The sequence below is a fragment of the Uloborus diversus genome, chromosome 3, assembly GCF_026930045.1.
Source record: "Uloborus diversus isolate 005 chromosome 3, Udiv.v.3.1, whole genome shotgun sequence".
Taxonomy (NCBI): Eukaryota; Metazoa; Arthropoda; class Arachnida; order Araneae; family Uloboridae; genus Uloborus; species Uloborus diversus.
The window spans coordinates 11856457-11876335 of NC_072733.1; positions in this window are offsets into that span (position 1 = coordinate 11856457).

Below are 19879 nucleotides of genomic sequence, written 5' to 3' on the forward strand. Positions count from 1 at the left end.
TAAGAATCCTATTTGAAATGGAAATATTTTGGTTCTCAAATATCCTCATTTTTTTTTTTTTTTTTTTTTTTGTTAAATGACACTATACATGCGCTTAAAATGCATATAAAACATTGAAATGACTACCGGAATCTTTCTTAAATGTCTATTCGGATTTCAATAATTTTTTACTGTCGATCAACTAGTGTTATCTGTTTGAAAAGTGAAATTAACTCATCATCCTTCTCCAGGGCAGGGTATATGCAATCAAATGATTTTCTTTGTAAGCTTAGCTGCTATAGCTTGAAAATTAATGTAAAGCGCCTCAAACGTGGAATAGAAACGGACCCTGATAAGAACTAATGTCGATTTGATTGTAGTACCAAACATACACTCCAAATGGAGTGGTGTCCACATACGTTTTTCACTTTGAACATGATTTGTTTCTATGAAAAAAAAACTCCAAGGATTCAAATAAAAATGCAAATACAACAGTGGCGGCTCCTCTGTGGAGCACATAAAATCCCAAAGAAAACGAAGAATTGAATTTATTAAAATTGAAATAAAAGATGCTTAACTACACTACCAGATAGAATTTGGTAATTTCCAAGAACTGTCCTCCACCTCGCCCCTTTACCAACTTGATTATACGTTGCAAAAGTACTGTTGATTACAAAATTGGTCCTCTGTCGCAAATGCTATTCAAAATACTGATTGAAAACAGCTTAGGGTTGTAAAAGCTTACGAGAAGCTGAGGAAGAAAAGCTCCACTGTGTAATACTCCGGTCGAACAATTTTACTGTGCTCTTGATAAATGAAACGTTTCTATATTTGGTTACTTATCAAAATATTTCGACATTTAGCTCTCGGCTTAATTTTGCTGTCACAGGTGCGTGTCAACAAAGGTAGCTTAATGTAAGATAAATAAATTCAGTCAATACATAAGTCTGAAAATGTATTTATTGACTTTTTTTTTCATTTTTAATTTTCATTTGTAAAAAGTCATTTAAGCACTTTAAAAATCACTATAAGCATACGATGACATTCTAAGTATTATAACATCATTTTTCAACTCTCAGTTGAAAAAGCATGAAAAATAACATAGGGAAATGTAGGGCAAAGGTAACTAACCCATTTCAAAATTAATCTTCCGAAATGGAAATTAATTTTGATAGTTATAGTAAAGAAAAGAACGAACAATGTATTTCATAATTCAACTTACACTGAAACATTATTCTTATTTTTTGGCAGTAAGTTTGTACCTTTAATAAAGTGGAAATAGTTCAATCCATTTTTTTTTATTTTTTTTGTAGGGCAAAGTAAAAAGCATTTTTTTTCCGAATGAAATATTTCATATTTGGTTATTAAAAGCATTTTTAATCAAATGAATGAGTAAAATTAACAAATAAATGGATAAATAATGAAAGAATAAAGAATTGAGTAAATTAATTAATATGTGAGAAAAAATAAATGAGATAATTAAATAGTAAATGACTAGTGAAAATAAGTGAATGAATGAATACGTGTGTGTGTGTAAGTGAGTAAATAAATGACTGAGTAAGTAAACGAAATGGACATTTTCATTTTGCCCCTTCCACTTCGCCTCACGTGCACTGGACTAATTGTACAAATTATTTTAAACGAAAATATTCTTACTATTAAACAAATTAATTCTGCTTAAGTCATCTAAGTATTAGTAGATCTCAATTAGTATTTAAAATGCTAAAAACGAGAACTTTATGACTTTATACCAAAAAAATAACTTTTAACTTACAACAAAATATTACATTATGAATATCAATTTTTGAAAATTGCTTCTGTCATATGCTTTGATTTTCAGAGATAATTTTTTTTCTGACAAGAACAGAATGCACGTGTTAGCACTTAATTAAAATATTACCAGATAGGTGAAGCTAAAAAAAGAGTAGATATTTCTTTATTTCACCTTGCCCCACATTCCCCTACTTCAATTTAATTTACCATAGAAAGATTGAAAATTGCCGTTTACCAAAGCAGACTAAAGAGGTTAGTGTGACCCCTTCTTATTTTTTTTAATGAATTTTTTTGAACTTTCTTCCTGAAAGGGTCTATACTGCCGTGTGAAGGTAAACGGCAGTATCTACAAAAATGAGTTTTTGAGATATTTGAAGAAACGCGTTTTTGATTTCCCACAAACATTAATAAAATATTAAAGTTTGATTTTAGGTGATTCTATATGTTTATAGCGAAATATTTGTTGGGTTATCTATTTCATTTTGGTTTTTTATTTAAAATTTTGATTAATGCAGATATTGCCGTTTACCTGCTCTTCGCACTAGTATTTTTCATCCACTTTTGACTGGTAGTTAGCAGTAACCGCACAATATGCTATTGAATGACCAATAATTACAGATTCGACATAATACGGAGTAGGTACGTTATTACGAAGTATATTCATTGCGAAGGGAATAATATATTTTGTTTTAAGACATTAATAAATACCATAACTCTCTTAATATAAATTTAAAATAAATGAATTAAATGTAACTTGAAAAAAAAATATTTTCTTACATACAAAAATGAAAATAAATGCCTTTATGTATATATCTTGGTTTATTATTAAAAAGGATATAAATTAAATATGTATCAAACAGAATGACCTACATACATTTGATAGAAATTTAATGCAATAACATATACGTATAATTTAATGCAATAACATATTCCAAGTACTAGATATACTTGCTTATTTAAACAGTCCTTGCTAAACAAACTCAGATGTCTAGTTCATATTTTTTGACTTTAATAAAACGTTGAATATTAAAAAACTTCAATAGATTTTCTTTTCCCTCTGTCTCTCTCTCTCTCTCTCTCTTTTAAATGAAAAATCGCTTAATGTTCCAATAAATCTCTATGAAAAATTAGGCAAAAGAAATGCTTCGTATGTTAACAATGGCCCTCATCGAACAACTAAAATTGCAGCCGCTTAATATTAAAAATTGCGGAAAATATCGTCTGCGACAAAACAAAACAAATGGAACAAAATCGTTCTGTTGCTACACGTTTATTTATCGTCCGCCAAGTATTGCTTGTGTTTGCTCGTATGTTAGCTTTTATAACTGTATATTAGCAAGAACTGAATTTATTTTATTGTTTTTAGAACACGAATATGACGAATCAAAGAACATTTTTTTTTAATGTCTGAGGCATGTGAAATTACAAAATGTTTTCTTCGACTTTATTTGAAATAAAGTATGGTTATTTTCCTCAAGTAAAGGTTTTAAGTCTCTCTTGCACTGAAGGATGCCCGAAGATAAATTTTTGAGGTGTGATAATTCCCAATTTCGCCGATTGATAAAATACGACCTGGCACGCATATCTACATCTGATGAGAAGCGACTAGGAATCATTTTTAAATTTGCGATATTGTCTCTAAATTTGCCGAATAAATTAATTTTTTGAGAGGCCACACAATGACCTCCAATCGGGACGCTATTGCTTGCGCTTAGTTGAGTTTTAAAAAAATCGTGAAAACGGTTTTTGCGTCTTGGTGCCGATTTTGGCAGCGATTCGTTTATGTTCCATTTTTCGAGCAATGGTTATGGACAGGTATAGATCAGTAAATACATGCTACTAATTACCTGCACAATGCAGCGATAATATCAATTACTGCTAATCACCACTGATTTAAAAAAAATGCTCTTATTTAGCGGCAAACAAATAAACATGTTTGCACCATAAAGCTGAAGTAATATAGATTTCAAAAATGCAAAAAAATAAAAATAAAATAAAATAAAATGGAAAAATTCGCAGTCACTGCCGTTTACCTTCCCACGGCAGAACGGTTATGGGCAAAAAATTTCTCAAAGATGCAAATAAATGAAAATCAAAAAATTTGCAGTTACTGCCGTTTGCCTGCCCACGGGAGAAAGTTTCCGTTCTTCCGTCTGCAGGTAAAGAGCAGTAAGTGCATTCTGCTGATTACCTGCAAAATGTAGCGATAAAAGCAGTTACTGCTGTTTGCCTGCTCATGGGAGAAAGTTTTCGTTCTTCCGTGGGCAGGTAAAGAGCAGTAAGTACATACTGCCGACTTCCCGCAAAATGTTGCGAAAAAAGCAGTTACTGCTATTTACCACTGGTAAAAAAATGCTTTTTTTTTCTGCGGCAACCAAATAAACATGTTTGTACCATAAAACTATATCAATATAGATATCAAAAATGCAAAAAAATGAAAATCGAAAAATCTGCAGTTACTGCCGTTTACCTGCCCACGGCAGTATATAACCCACGTTTCATCTCTTCTAGCTAAATAAGAAATCAATGCAGAATAATGTTCAGTAATTTATTGTCAAAAATTGTTTTTGGTATTATAAAATGTGTGTGTGTGTGTGTGATAAGATTCTTATCATTAATATTTTAAATAATAATTGAGCCTTTCTAGTATTCTGTGAAATATTTATTTAGTTAATATTAATTTATTCGCATTTTAAATATTTTGTACTATCAGTCAAGTACATGCGGAGCAAAATGAAATAGTTTATTTTGTTTACTTGCTCAATCATTTACTAAATCACTTACGTATTCATTTATTAATTCATTTGTTTTCATTCCTCCATTTAGTAATTTACATATTTATTCATTCATTCAATTACTTTCTTATTCATTCACACTTTTTCATTTATTTTTCTTCATATATAAATTGATTAATTTAATTTTTCGTTTATTGTTTCAGTATATTTTCATTTATTCAAAAAACCTTTTATTTACTGATTCATTTGATCAAAAATATTTTCTATACTTGAATAGAAAATATTTCATTAGAAAAAATATTTTGTTTTTTACTTTGCCCCCATAAAAAAGTTAAAAAAAATTCCCACCTTTTTTTAAAAGTGCAAATTAACTGCCAAAAAAGGAAAAAAAATACGGTTTCAATGCAAGTTTGACTACAACTAGAATGTTCTTTTTTTATGTATTGTAATTCTCAAAATAAATTTTCAATTAGTTAATTTTGAAAAATCTCAGTCATCTTAAATATTTCACTTTGCTCCACATTCCTCTACTATATTCAACTGACCGTGATGACGTTTTAGAAAATTCTAATTAAAATTGTAATGTTTTGCTTATTTAAATTTTGACTTATAGGAGGTAGTGAAATAAAAATGAACTTCTTTGAATATTTATTCTGCTTATAGTGATGTTACTTATACGAAAAAATAAAAAAGTTGCTTAATTTAAGAGGCAATGAGCAGGTGAATAACATTTGATCAAATTACAAGGGGCTGTTTTTGTGCGAAGCGAACACAATTTGGGATACATGTGTTTTATTTTCCACTTATTAACAAATGTCAAAAAAAAAAGTTTAAAGTTTATTCTGCGTACTTATTTATAAGAGAAATTTAAAGAAAAATCACCTTCAGCAATGTAAAAGGATATGAAGGGTAACTGAAAAATTTACCTCTGACAAATGTACCCTAAACCTCTTTTTTTTTTTTTTCAAGCACATTTTAAGCACGTTCACATTGTTTAGCACTTAAAATAATAGCATACTGTCAGAGTTTCTCACATTAGTCATTAAATGGCATTTACGACTCAGTCTCATGCAATAAGGAATATCTTTGTTTACCTTTTAATCTTGAAAGTAGGATATTTTGTACCAATGCATGCATGACAACCTCGAATACTGATATCAAAAGATATCGAGCAAAGAGAATTAGCATAAATTCATTTTCGTACTTGTTTTTAGAGCATTATAAATTACAGCTGAAATATTGAAAAAACGTGTTCATACATACTATAAATGTCATAAAGAATAGATTAGGGAATTAAAAACTGCAAACTCGAAATTTGCGAAATTAATTGCAATAGTGAATGCCAGGAATTCGTGCGTTACCGGAGAAATAGAATTTAAGTAGACACGAACAGCAATAAATTTCTCTCAAATTCCGCGGATGCCAAAGTTAATGGTTTCACTTATGGCAATTACCATAGCTATGTTACCACAATTGGCTGGTTTTCGTCATAATGCTACACGTTCTATTTCGAAAATCTGAAAAATTGTTTAATTTTAATATTGTTACTTGTTTATACCGGCTAAACTGTTTAGCAGTATCGTTTTTAAAATAACAAACATACTTAGTTTTGTGGTAATTTGTATTCATTTATTGATTTTTTGGTTGGTTAGGTGATTGATTTAGATATTAAAATAATAACGTGTCGATAATAGAATTTAACATACATCTGATTTAAATGTCAACGTTACCCATCGATTAAATACATGGTGCTTTATAGGAGAATATTTTACATAAAGTAAAATTTGAAAAAAGAGATATAATCGTAAATTAATATTTGTTTTGGTTAATTTAACATCTAACGTATACACCAAACTCAAGAATTTTAAATTTTATAATCTCACTGAAAAATGAACGCTTTTGGATCGTTGAAAGTTGTACGAGGAAGACATCCTTGACTTTATCTCTAACTCTGCAGCTTTCTTTCTTCAGATGGAGTAAAATGAATATTTTTTATTTTTTGTGCTAAGACAAAAAATTTAATACTAAAATATATGTGTTGTTTTTGCAATATGCATGAATTTATTTTGGCAAAAGGAAATATTCAAGCTCAGTTATTTATCCTTATCTGAAAGAACACAATCGGAAAATTCCTAGTTTTATAGGGAAAAAAACTGGTTTTTCTAATGGTACTAACGAAAAGCAAATGCAAGGTGACAAACGTGGGTTCGAACTCATTAAAAACATGTTATTTTTCATGTAAAGAATTTTGATGGACGATTTGGATGACAAAATCTTTTACCAAATCAATATCTATACTCTTCAAATTTAACCCATTAAAAAGAAGTATTTAAAATAATTAAAAAGTACGAACCTTTGAATTATTTTTGTTTAGAAATTAAGACAACCTAAAATACAGGACAATATTTCCCCGCCGCACTTTTTTCACGACGTTACGTGCGTGCAACACGAAAATGGGAGTTCAAACTTCCAAACATGCTAGAATGTATTAACGGCCCAAATGTACTTTAAGCTCCGAAAATTTCATGCTGAAAATGTGATAAATCTTTTTGCAACTTTAGCCTCAACAAGGCAATTCGTATCACAAAGTTGACCGCCTTTTTGGAACACTTTTTTTGGGGACATCCTAGATCATCAGGACTTGGATGTTGAAAGATAAAAATCCTCATTTGTTAGTTGCAAAGGCATCTCTGCACCTCTAATATATATATATATATATATATATATATATATATATATATATATATATATATATATATATATATATATATATATATATATATATATATATATATATATATATATATATATATATATATACTAGCTGACCCAGCCACGCGTTGCTGTGGCAAAGAAGTTGGATTAAAATAAACTTGAACTCATTATTTTGATAGAATCAAATAAATATTTTTAATAGAGCTTAAAATAGTATAGCCGATTTTATAACATATGAGATTGATAATGGGCGTTATTCAATTTAAAAACGATTCCTAAATGTTCCTGGAAAATTATGGGCAGCTGATGTGGCCAATTTCTGCCAGTATCATGTCAAGCCAAAACCCGGAAAGTTTTCCGATAAAAGTTAATAACCTTCCTGAAATCATCTCGGAAGCCTCTTGAAAAATTCGAAGATCTTCCCGTTTGAAGTTAGTCGTGTTTCTGGAACTTTAATGTAAACTTAGGAAGGGATACAAAAAAAAAAGCTTAGCACCTTTCTGATTTATTAAGGAACTTCTATAAGCAGTAATGCAAACATAGCCAAAGCTTAGCCAGAACTGCAAGCAATTATCGAAAATTTTTACTCAGTAACATTTCGGATTTTTTTTTTTTTTTTTTTTTTTACCGTGCAGGCTGAAGAAAGTACTTATTGAATTCAATAAGTACTAACTAAATTTTCTATGGAAAAAGCACTATACTTACGCTTAGTAAATTTTGTAAGTATAACTTCCGCAAAAAAAAAAAAAAAAATGAAAGTGATAGTAAATATCGAAACTGATTGTAAAATAACCGAATGTAGAAACTAAACGTAAACCACCATACACTTTTAGATTCTACACTACATTTTATTCACATTAGCTTTCTCTATAGTTTGTAATCAATAACTTCTTTACAAAATACACTAACTAAATTAAAAATGTATAAAAATTAAATTTTTTTCAATGAAGTAGATAACATTGACTTCGAACTATTGTTTCTATTATTTGAAAACTGAAAACTGTCTAAGCACTAAGTTGTGCACAATGTTCTTGATCAACCAGTCTTTTGCTAATACGAAAAGTATGATAACTTTCCACGTGTGAGTAGGCAATATTTCGTTGCCCATAAGAGAAATATTTATGTTTCAAGAACAAACCGAAAGAAGACATTTTTTGTTCTTTAAATCTATTTATGGTCTTTGCAAAAACTAAGCGAATCAAAAATAGAAGCCTTTCAAATGTGTTTGAAAATTATGACGCTAATAATGGATTACGTGGCAACACAAACATTTCTCCTTTAAACTTTTCCGACAAATATTGTTGACTTTATGTAGAAACGTGTACCGTTGCGTAATTTAGGTGGGTTTAAATCGCGAAAAAGAATAAATTGTTGAGCCAATTTTCAACCGGAAATCGTGTAGACGCATTCCTGGTGTATCCAGGGAATTTAAAAATTCATTTGGAGTGTTTACTGCTTTGTTTTCATCGACAACTTGTTCAGCATCAATGGAGAGCTTTTTTTTAAAGCCGTCAGTAATGGCTCATTATTCGCAATAATTGTAGCTAAGACAGAGTCATTGCTCTGTTGTTATACGTTGCAAATCAGTGTTAATTAAGTCGGTGGCCCAACTATCAAGTGACGGCATATCATAATAACTAAGTGGTAAATTTGAAATTGAAACGCAAAAACCTTCAGTTAAAACTAAAGCTTCATATTCATCTCTGGTGTAAAATCTGGATTTGGATATTTGTGTGTTTGTTAAACTTTATGAAATACGTCTTCAAACGTGAAAGTAATATAGTTTCTCCTTAAAAAATAATGATTGTGTTGGATAGTATGTCGTCAAAATTGTTTTAAACAGTTGACGAATACTGTTTCTCCTTATGTCAAACCTGCATTAGAAAGTGTCAACTCCCAATGACTTTGTGCTACCAATAAATACAACTTGCGACATGCATCAGGATATGTATTTGACAGTCGACAATTGACGATCCACAAATATTCCTGTCTGTTCGGGAATGTTTACCGAAAACAAAACTGCTACAAAACCAGCGCGATTACAGCGGCAATTATAATTTTAAAAAATTAAATTTATCTGGAAATAGACTCTCAATTAGTTCACTTTTCGTCTCAACGGCAGTGCAGAAATTGTCTGGCTATTTGTTGTACTGTATATTTTGATACAGTTCAATTTCACCGTTTCCAATACTCAGCAAATGCTTAGAAAATACTTATGAGATTAGATTATTTTGCGTTTATACTCGCATGTTCATGGCAATCGATTATCTCGTCATTACGCTATAAAAAACGTTTTTTTTTAAACATGCGTTGATTTCATCGGAATAACTGGTAATGTCTGCCGGAAGTCCCCAGACAGTATTCAGACAATTTCGCCTTAAAGTTTATCGTTGCCATTCAAATCTTGCATAATCCTATGATGTGCTTCGAATGAATGCTTTTACTCATGAGACATAGTACACTCATCCCAAATTATAATTTCACTCTCTTGCAACACTACAGCCATACCACGTCTTTTTTTTCTTTATTGTACACATTGTGTTTTGTTTGTTATGAATATCTAATTGGCAACTTTAAAGCTGAATGTGCTGTTCGTGTACCATCTAAAAAAACTAGCAGCAATGCCTGACGATGCAATTGTCACTGCAATTTTCTGTTGCGAATGTATCTTTGCAAGAATTAATGATATTAAAAATTTCCTGGGGAACAAAATAAAGAAAATAATTGTTTTCCGCTTAAATTCATTAACTTTCCTGAAATAAACCTGGAATATTTTTGAAGAATTCAGTAGTCTTCTTGGTTAAAAAGGCAGTTATGATTCTGGCACCTGCAGAGAAGCCAAACGCAGAATTAATATAATAGCCTGGAACCTTCCTGCTTTTCTAAGAAAGCTCTCAAAGCATTAATACACGCATTGCCAACGCGAAGACAGACTCTCAAGCAAGTAGCTCGAATGTAGTTCCCCTGCAACTCTTGCAAAGCTTCGTGATCCAGATAACTTTTCGCACTTGTTGGGTGTTGAGTCAACCTAGACAAACCGCAATCACTCCGAAACCGATACACCTATTAAATACGTTTAGTCAATCTTGATACTGGTGGAGAAAAATACTTTTCACAACGGTGTGAAATCTGCAATTTGTAGCAATTCAAGGAAACGGTTTGAAAAATATAGTTGATTTTCTCAGGAAGTAAAAAATAACCTGTAATATCCCGAAACGTTATATGGAAATTCTAAGCAACATCTCTGAGCTTTTTTATCATGGTGTTTTTAGCAGTAAGTCATACGATGTTAGAGTTATATCGATTAATTAACTTACACTGCCATCTATTAAGAATTTTTAGAACTAAACAATTAATTCACACTATTATTGCATAATTAATATGAAATTTGCAGTAAAAAATTATAAAAACTATCCTATCTTTTAAGTTGGACCAAATGACACATTGATATGAAATTTGAGAAAAATCGGTTGAGTAGTTTCGGAGTTTACCCCGAACAAACATCGTGACACGAGATTTATATATATATAGACTAGCTGACCCAGCCACGCGTTGCTGTGGCAAAGAAGTTGGATTAAAATAAACTTGAACTCATTATTTTGATAGAATCAAATAAATATTTTTAATAGAGCTTAAAATAGTATAGCCGATTTTAAAACATATGAGATTGATAATTCAATTTAAAAACGATTCCTAAATGTTCCTGGAAAATTATGGGCAGCTGATGTGGCCAATTTCTGCCAGTATCATGTCAAGCCAAAACCCGGAAAGTTTTCCGATAAAAGTTAATAACCTTCCTGAAATCATCTCGGAAGCCTCTTGAAAAATTCGAAGATCTTCCCGTTTGAAGTTAGTCGTGTTTCTGGAACTTTAATGTAAACTTAGGAAGGGATACAAAAAAAAAAGCTTAGCACCTTTCTGATTTATTAAGGAACTTCTATAAGCAGTAATGCAAACATAGCCAAAGCTTAGCCAGAACTGCAAGCAATTATCGAAAATTTTTACTCAGTAACGTTTCGGATTTTTTTTTTTTTTTTTTTTTTTTACCGTGCAGGCTGAAGAAAGTACTTATTGAATTCAATAAGTACTAACTAAATTTTCTATGGAAAAAGCACTATACTTACGCTTAGTAAATTTTGTAAGTATAACTTCCGCAAAAAAAAAAAAAAAAAATGAAAGTGAGAGTAAATATCGAAACTGATTGTAAAATAACCGAATGTAGAAACTAAACGTAAACCACCATACACTTTTAGATTCTACACTACATTTTATTCACATTAGCTTTCTCTATAGTTTGTAATCAATAACTTCTTTACAAAATACACTAACTAAATTAAAAATGTATAAAAATTAAATTTTTTTCAATGAAGTAGATAACATTGACTTCGAACTATTGTTTCTATTATTTGAAAACTGAAAACTGTCTAAGCACTAAGTTGTGCACAATGTTCTTGATCAACCAGTCTTTTGCTAATACGAAAAGTATGATAAATTTCCACGTGTGAGTAGGCAATATCTCGTTGCCCATAAGAGAAATATTTATGTTTCAAGAACAAACCGAAAGAAGACATTTTTTGTTCTTTAAATCTATTTATGGTCTTTGCAAAAACTAAGCGAATCAAAAATAGAAGTCTTTCAAATGTGTTTGAAAATTATGACGCTAATAATGGATTACGTGGCAACACAAACATTTCTCCTTTAAACTTTTCCGACAAATATTGTTGACTTTATGTAGAAACGTGTACCGTTGCGTAATTTAGGTGGGTTTAAATCGCGAAAAAGAATAAATTGTTGAGCCAATTTTCAACCGGAAATCGTGTAGACGCATTCCTGGTGTATCCAGGGAATTTAAAAATTCATTTGGAGTGTTTACTGCTTTGTTTTCATCGACAACTTGTTCAGCATCAATGGAGAGCTTTTTTTTAAAGCCGTCAGTAATGGCTCATTATTCGCAATAATTGTAGCTAAGACAGAGTCATTGCTCTGTTGTTATACGTTGCAAATCAGTGTTAATTAAGTCGGTGGCCCAACTATCAAGTGACGGCATATCATAATAACTAAGTGGTAAATTTGAAATTGAAACGCAAAAACCTTCAGTTAAAACTAAAGCTTCATATTCATCTCTGGTGTAAAATCTGGATTTGGACATTTGTGTGTTTGTTAAACTTTATGAAATACGTCTTCAAACGTGAAAGTAATATAGTTTCTCCTTAAAAAATAATGATTGTGTTGGATAGTATGTCGTCAAAATTGTTTTAAACAGTTGACGAATACTGTTTCTCCTTATGTCAAACCTGCATTAGAAAGTGTCAAATCCCAATGACTTTGTGCTACCAATAAATACAACTTGCGACATGCATCAGGATATGTATTTGACAGTCGACAATTGACGATCCACAAATATTCCTGTCTGTTCGGGAATGTTTACCGAAAACAAACCTGCTACAAAACCAGCGCGATTACAGATGCAATTATGATTTTTAAAAAATTAAATTTATCTGGAAATAGACTCTCAATTAGTTCACTTTTCGTCTCAACGGCAGTGCAGAAATTGTCTGGCTATTTCTTGTACTGTATATTTTGATACAGTTCAATTTCACCGTTTCCAATACTCAGCAATTGCTTAGAAAATACTTATGCGATTAGATTATTTTGCGTTTATACGCGCATGTTCATGGCCAATCGCATTATCTCGTCATTACGCTATAAAAAACGTTTTTTTTAAACATGCGTTGATTTCATCGGAATAACTGGTAATGTCTGCCGGAAGTCCCCAGACAGTATTCAGACAATTTCGCCTAAAAGTTTATCGTTGCCATTCAAATCTTGCATAATCCTATGATGTGCTTCGAATGAATGCTTTTACTCATGAGACATAGTACACTCATCCCAAATTATAATTTCACTCTCTTGCAACACTACAGCCATACCACGTCTTTTTTTTCTTTATTGTACACATTGTGTTTTGTTTGTTATGAATATTTAATAGGCAACTTTAAAGCTGAATGTGCTGTTCGTGTACCATCTGAAAAAAGTAGCAGCAATGCCTGACGATGCAATTGTCACTGCAATTTTCTGTTGCGAATGTATCTTTGCAAGAATTAATGATATTAAAAATTTCCTGGGGAACAAAATAAAGAAAAAAATTGTTTTCCGCTTAAATTCATTAACTTTCCTGAAATAAACCTGGAAAACTTTTGAAGAATTCAGTAGTCTTCTTGGTTAAAAAGGCAGTTATGATTCTGGCACCTGCAGAGAAGCCTAACGCAGGATTAATATAATAGCCTGGAACCTTCCTGCTTTTCTAAGAAAGCTCTCAAAGCATTAATACACGCATTGCCAACGCGAAGACAGACTCTAAAGCAAGTAGCTCGAATGTAGTTCCGCTGCAACTCTTGCAAAGCTTCGTGATCCAGATAACTTTTCGCACTCGTTGGGTGTTGAGTCAATCTAGACAAACCGCAATCACTCCGAAACCGATACACCTATTAAATACGTTTAGTTAATCTTGATACTGGTGGAGAAAAATAATTTTCACAACGGTGTGAAATCTTCAATTTGTAGCAATTCAAGGAAACGTTTTGAAAAATATAGTTGATTTTCTCAGGAAGTAAATAATAACCTGTAATATCCCGAAACGTTATATGGAAATTCTAAGCAACATCTCTGAGCTTTTTTTATCATGGTGTTTTTAGCAGTAAGTCATACGACGTTAGAGTTATATCGATTAATTAACTTACACCGCCATCTATTAAGAATTTTTAGAACTAAACAATTAATTCACACTATTATTGCATAATTAATATGAAATTTGCAGTAAAAAATTATAAAAACTATCCTATCTTTTAAGTTGGACCAAATGACACATTGATATGAAATTTGAGAAAAATCGGTTGAGTAGTTTCGGAGTTTACCCCGAACAAACATCGTGACACGAGATTTATATATATATAGATATATATATATACACACACAGTGGAACCTCGTTATCACGTTACCTTTGGAACTCACCATAGCCGAAGCGACTTCATAACCGGAATAGCTTAAAAATTTTTAGTTAACCATTCGTTTAAGCTAAAATTACAGTTTTAATAAAGAAATTAATATTTTCAAGTTTTTAATTTGATTTAACTAATGTAGTTTTGAATTATTGGTGAGTAAAACTAAAATTATGAGAAAAAAATACATTTTTTTTTTAATTCTAAAATACTTTTTTATAAGGGTTAAGTTCGTTTTTGAAGAATAGAAACACTCCTACTTGCCAAGAAGTTGATTATTGAAAAAAGAGTTTCCTGTAATTATCAGCAGGAAAGAAACCAAGAAGGAAACTTCACTTTTTGGCTACAATTTTATCAGATTTTGACAGTTAAATCCTCACCCACCTTTCGAAAGAGAAAAAACGCTTTCTAATTATTTTCTCCACTGTTAAGTTGTGTGTTGCGTTTCAATTTATTGAGTACCTCTAATCTCTTTTTCTCTCATGGGAGAAGCTTTCAGTGTCCGGCCACCTACAGCTACGGTCTTTAGCTTATCCTGCTGCTTCCCTAGTCCAACATTAAAATGCACTTGCTTTGCATTTCTTTCAAATATAATACAAATACAAATACAAATGTGACGACCAGCAACAGGCTCTTGGCTCAGCTAGGCTGGTCCTAGTCAATTTGTTAGTCCTCAATGAAGATCAATGGCCCTCTTAAAGCTATCTACCCCCTTGCTCATTATCACCTCTTCCGGTAAGAGTCATTCAATGTCAACTGACTTAATTTTTCAACTCGCCCCCACTCAAACATCTCCGATTTCGATGAAATTTTATAGAGGCTTAGAGATGCCCAAGATGGCGGATTAGCTTTTTGTGCCAAGTTTCCAAGTTTACTGGAAATTTTATTACACTGGAAGTCTGAAATTTTAGGCTTTGCATTCTTTATTTATTGTAGAACGAGATTTTCTCGCTAACAACAAACAGCATTTCAGGCTGCCGCTTATCTGAAAGAACACCATCGAAAAAAAATTATTGTTATAGGAAAAAATATGATCTATCTCATGGTATCAACGAAAAGAAGATGCAAGGTGACCAACTTGAGCTACAGGGCATTAAAAACAGGCTATTCTTCATGTGAACTATTTTGGTAGAAATTTTGGTTGCCAATATCTCTTAGAAAATCAATATTTACGCTCTGCAACTATAACCCATTAAAAACATGCTTATTAACAATAGAATTACAAAGTTCGAGCATTTGAATCGTTTTTATTTAAAACTTATAAACATTCTAAAATCAAGGAAAACGTTTCTCTGCTGCGTTTAGTCCAGACTTTGCATACGTGCTACACAAAAGTTAATAAACTCAAATTCACAAAAATACTAGAACGTGTTGACAACTAAAAGTACTTAAAGCTCCTAAAATTTCAGACTTCCAGTGTTATAAAATATCCTGTAATCTGAGATTGAACATGGCAATTCGTTACGACAGATATAATTTCAAGCTCGTTTTTTAATCCTTATTCGAAAGAACACCATCGAAGAAAAAACTTATTTTGAAAGGAAAAAAATGTGTTCTTTCTAATGGTATAAACGAAAAGAAGATGCGAGGTGACAAACTTGAGCTATAGCAATTTGAAAATGGGCTATTTTTCACTTGAACAGTTTTGATAGCCACTTTGAATCACAATATCTCCTAGAAAATAGATATTTAAGCTCTGTAACTGTAACCCATTGAAAAAAAAACACTTTTACAATGGAATCACGCAGTACGAGCTTTTGAATTATTTTTGTTCAGATTTTATGACAACTTAAAGTTCAAGAAAATCTTTTCCCATCGCGTTTTTTCGTAAGTTCACGCGCATGCTACACAAAATCTAACGAGCTCAAATTCACAAAAGTACTTGAATAAACTAACGGTCAAATATACTTTAAGCGCCTAAAATTTCAGGGTTCCAGTGTAATAAAATTTCCAGTAAACTTGGTGTAAACTTGGCAATTTGGCATCAAAAGCTAATCCGCCATCTTGGATCACATTTTTCGGAGATCCTAGATCTTCAGGATTTGTATCTAGGAAGCTGAAAATTTGCATAGATTAGTTTTAAAGGCATCTCTACTCCTCTATAAAATTTCATCCAAATCGGAGATGGTCGAGTGGGAACCCCTAGGTCACTTTACATGGAATGACTCGTAAGCTGTTCCAAGTGCCTACAACCCTACTAAAGTTGTAGTTTTTCCTTATTTCAATGTTAGCCTGAGAGTTGAATAGCTTAAAACAATGACCCGTAGTCCTGCTTTCTTTGCAAAAATTTAATCCATTAACATCATTTATTTTGATAAATTTAAACAACTGAATCATGTCTCCTCTGATCCTTCTTTGCTCCAGGCTACACATATTAAACCTATTAAGTCTGGTATCATAATCAAAATCTGAAAGTCACCTTACTAGTCTAGTTACCCTCCTTTGAACTCTTTCGACTACATAAATATCTTTCCTCAGATAAGGCGACCAAATCTGCACAGCATACTCCAAATAGGGTCTTACTAAACTCCTATATAAAGGCAGAAGAACCTTCTTAAATTTGTTTGAAATAGATCTATTGATAAACCCAAGCATGCTGATGGTTTTGTTACTTGCAATGCTACAGTGTTGACTAAAATTGAAGTCCTGATTTATTAAGATAAACAGATCAATAACATTTTCTGCCTGACTAATGATTGAACCCTGTAAACGATAACTCGTACGCTTATTTCCATGACCTAAGTGTAGCACTTGACATTTCCCTACATTAACAGCCATACTCCACTTATCCGCCCACTTATTAATATAATCTAAATCCTCTTGAAGCTGTTTTAACTTTTCTTCATTTTCTACAATCCCCATAACTTTTACATCACCAGCAAAACAATTCATGCTTCCAGAAATATTCTCATTGATATCATTCATAAAAATAATAAACAAGAGAGGCCCTAAAACTGAACCCTGAGGAACCCAGCTTAAAACATCAATACATTTAGAATGATTTCCCCTCACAACTACTCTTTGTTTCCTTCCAGTCATCCAATTTCTAACCCAAAGTAAAGTTTTTCCTCCTATTCCTATATCATCTAATTTGCTGAGAAGAGCAACATGCGGTACCTTTGTTGAATGTAATCGCTTTCTCCATTGGTTTAAAAGAAAGAACTGTGCTTACATCTTATTGGAAGAGACATTTGCAGCTTTCCACGGAGTTCTCAAAATCTCTTCTTTAATCCACCATCGGACTTTGGAGAAAGCTTATTGCTATTTGAGAAACATCATTGGATACTGAAAATCTGCCCTCTATTCTATTTAAAGAGCCGCAGTCTGTTTATCAGGGCTTCTTCACTACTTTCTCTATGTCTTACTGTACGTGTGTCCCCATGTTTCGTATTAAACGTATTTGTTTATGTTCAGCTGTCTGAATCTCTGCTTTACACAACCTTTCAACAGCAGAGCGTGGTTAGTTCTAAGTTTTTCCCAGCTACTAAATCACTGCAGTAGCGGAGTAACATGGGGGACGAGATAAAATATTCCGTTGAGCCTTTTGACGGAAGGAATTTCTCTCTGTGGTGCAGGAGAATGGAAGCGGTTTTCGCAGCAAAGAATTTAGAGATGTTTTTGGAACGTGAAGCGGATTCTTCGAAAGCTCATGAACTTTTAGCGAGTAAGAAGGCCTATGCCTTGATGTTATCATTTCTTAGTGATAAAGTTTTAGTTTCGCTTTCGGAAGAAAAGACTTGTGCTGAAGTAATTGCAAAATTGAAATCGATCTATGTTCGAGAAGGAGCGGTCAGTCAGATATTGGTTAGAAAGAGACTTTCAACTTTGAAAATGAAAAAGGACTCATCCATGCAGGAGCATATTGATGAAGTGAACAGGCTCGTTACCCAACTAAAATCGTGTGGCGTGAAAGTGAGTGACATGGACAGTATTGTCTATCTTTTGATGTCTCTTCCAGCAGAGTATGACGCATCGAAATCTGCAATAGAAAATCAGCCTTCGGAGAACTTGACTTTAGAGTTTGTTTGCGGTCGTCTTCTGGATGCTGAAGCGCTGATGAGAGATCGTCGAGTCTCGGAGCCCAAATCTTGGAAAACAGAGTCATCGAATGGTGCAGCCTTTTCTACAAATCATCGGGTAGTGTGTAACAAGTGTCGCAAAACAGGGCACATTGCGAAATTTTGTAGAAGTAACATAATTTGCTACCAGTGCGGAAGAAAAGGACATTTTAAGAGGAATTGCACAGTCCAGACAGAAAAAAATACATCATCAAAGGATGGAGCAGTTGCAGTGACTTTCGTTGTTGGCGAAGTAGAACATCGGTCATTTATAGTAGATAGCGGATCTACAGCTCATATGTGTGCACATCGGGAATGGTTTGAGGAGTTAAAACCATCCTCAGGAACTGTGTCATGCGCTGCAAAAACCAGTAAACTGGAAGTAAAAGGAATAGGAACTATTCGCGGTGTATTAGGTGACGGTGAGCAAGAGGTCCTACTGAAAGATGTGTTATATGTTCCAGAACTAAATGGAAACCTCATTTCAGTGAAACAGATACAAAAAGCTGGATACACTGTGAGCTTCAAAAATGACGAAGCAGTCATTGAAAAGGGAAGTACAAACTTCGTTTTGTGCAAGCTGAATTCAAAAGGTCAATATGCAAGTGATTTTGTTCCCTTCATTTCAAATTCCTTTGTTGCAGAAAAAGATGGAGGTGAACTGTGGCATCGCAGGTTAGGACACTCCGGAAACCATGTTCTGAGCAAACTAGGATTACCAACAAGTGAAAAATTTTGTGAAAACTGTGTGTTAGCGAAGCAGTCCGCGAACCCTATAGGAATAGGAAGCCGAAGAAGAGAAAAAGCTCCCATGATGACAATCCATTCTGACCTATGCGGTCCGGTCAACCCACCAACTCAAGCGGGTGAAAGGTATGTGTTAACATTAGTTGATGATTATTCTCGTTTTTGTGAAGTTCGTCTTCTTAAAAAGAAAAGTGATGTTCCCGTGGAAATCAAAAAGTTTCTCAAATTGAATGAAAGCGTTCGAAAAATTCGTTGTGATAATGCCCAGGAATATGTTTCAGGTGAACTTAAAGTGATAGCAAATAAACTTGGAGTTACAATAGATCCCTGCCCCCCTTTTACTCACGAATTGAACGGAATTTCAGAGCGGATGAACAGATCACTTTTTGATAAAGCCCGTGCACTTTTATATGATGCAAATTTACCTAAGAACTGTTGGGGATATGCTATTCAAGTTGCAGCATATATTCATAACAGAATCCCTAGTTCAAGCATTAATGAAATGTCACCCTTTAAACTAAAATATTCCCAGAAACCGGATTTAAATCAAATAAAATTATTTGGTTGTGATGCTTATGCCAAAATTCCTGATACTCGCAGACAAAAATTAGAACCGAAATCTAAACGAATGATCTTCATTGGATATTCTAGCATGGGATATCGATTAATGGATCCTGATACGCACAGAGTTATTGTGTCACGTAATGTTCGCTTCAATGAAAATAAAGTATATGTGCAAGATAGAAGTAATTCACCAGACGAGCTCCCGAAAGGAGAAGAAAAATACGAGGAAAAACACGACAGAAATGTAAATAAAGAGTTAGGAGAAAACGAAACCAATGTAAAACAAGAAGTTCCGGCAGATACACCCCGA